The sequence below is a fragment of the Echinops telfairi genome, unplaced genomic scaffold (assembly GCF_000313985.2).
Source record: "Echinops telfairi isolate 266 unplaced genomic scaffold, ASM31398v2 ScPeMD7_7468;HRSCAF=8506_0, whole genome shotgun sequence".
Classification (NCBI taxonomy): Eukaryota; Metazoa; Chordata; class Mammalia; order Afrosoricida; family Tenrecidae; genus Echinops; species Echinops telfairi.
In genome coordinates, this window is record NW_022111369.1 from 44787052 (window position 1) to 44788902 (window position 1851).

Sequence of the window (1851 nt, forward strand, 5' to 3'; positions counted from 1 at the left end):
TGAATTCCCTGTGTTTCCAGTTTCTATCTGTACCAGTGTACATCCTCTGGTTCAGCCAGATTTGTAAGGTAGAATTGGGATCATGATAGTGGGGGGGAGGAAGCATTCAAGAACTAGAGGAAAATTTTATGTTTCATCATTGCTGCACTGCACCCTGACTGGCTCATCTCCTTCCCCGCAACCCTTCTGTAAGGGGATTTCCAGTTGCCTACAAATGGGCTTTGGGTCCCCAATCTGCATTCCCACTCATTCACAATGATATGCTTTTTTGTTCTTTGATGCCTGATACCAGGTCCCTTCAACACTTCATGACCACACAAGCTGTTGTGTTTCTTCCATGTGGGCATTGTTGCTTCTGAGCTAGATGTCTGCTTGGTTACCTTCAGTCCTTTAAGACCCCAGACACTATATCTTTTGATAGCCGGCCACCATCAGCTTTCTTCAGGATCATTATCTTTAAAGTAAGATTAATTCCACCCTACAACCAGATGTCAGAGAGGGATTACTCACAGAATACACTGATCTACACAGACAAGTCCTCATGCTGACCCTCTGAACCTGTGTGTAGATTCCCCTGCCTCCCAGGGTGACCCTCTGTACCAGTCAGGTCCATGGGCAGGGTGAGGGTGGTGGAATATTGTCTTGTGACCCGTGTGGGCAGACCCTTAGAGAATTTCTCAAGATGATAATTCAAAGGCTACCATGTGATGCTTGGGGGTCTGAGCTTTCTTAGTGAAACCATTTGTAGGGGACAGCTTCTGCTCTGAAGGATTGTGGGGAAGAACAGCCTCTCCTTGGTAGTCGTGAAGGGCACTGGCTCTGCAGTGGGCTGGGTCTTGAAAGCAGATCCCAGAATGCCGAAAGGGAGGCTGGGAGGGAAGAGAGAGAAAGCAGTCAACATTGGCACAATTGCACTGGGATGGAAAGTTGGGGTCCTTGAGCCTGTGCAGGTCTCTTTCAGCCCTCCGGCCTGGGGCATTATGTGTGTGCTCCCCAAAGTCAGCAATACCTGAAGCCTCTGAGCCTGGTCTTGCTAATCCTCCCCACCAAGTTCTACCCAGCTCTCTCACTCACTGCCCTTGGGTACCTGCTGGTTGCCAGCAGCCTCTGTGGACATTGCCTTCCCTGTTACCTCATCTCCAGACCCTCTGTCCTCATGGTCTGACCTTTCCCTGCTCTGGGGCCTCCATGTGGCTTATCAACCTCTGACATCACAAATTGATTTGCTTGTCTCCTCCCCTCTCTCCTAGACGTGAGCTCCAGGAAGACAGACCCTGGACTGTTGCAGCCCTAGTCCCTAAACAGGCCTGCCAATCCCCGAGGGAGGATTCACAGAAGGTTCCCAAGACCTTTTCATGTGCTGGAGTTTATTTGTCTCTTTCTGGGATCGGCAGGCTAGGACAACGTTTAGTGAACCTTGTTAAAACTTTTCCTAGACGTCACGTTGTAATAACTTTTAATGTTGTCAATTTTTTTAAAAAGCATTGTTTAGGGGTGATTAATTTGAAAACTGTACAGCAATTGAAGTTTGAATCTGCCCCCTACCCCCTGCCAAGTCTTGTTCAATGATATTTCCTGTAGCCAACCTCTCCTTCCCCTTCTAGGTCCTCTCTCCTGGAGTTCCCAGGGAGCTTTCTGTCACCTCCCATGCCTTTGACACCGCCCCCCCTCCCCCAAGGAGACCTGAGCCAGTCTCTGTTCTCTCATCTTTCCCCACCCTAAGGAAACATCCCCTTTTACCTGGGTGCAGTGTGCCCTTTGGCTCTCAGTGCTGCTCCTGTGGAGAAAAGGCAGACCCTGAGGAGTTTGGTCCCTATCTGGCAGGTAGAGGATGTCACCCTCATCCCCAGT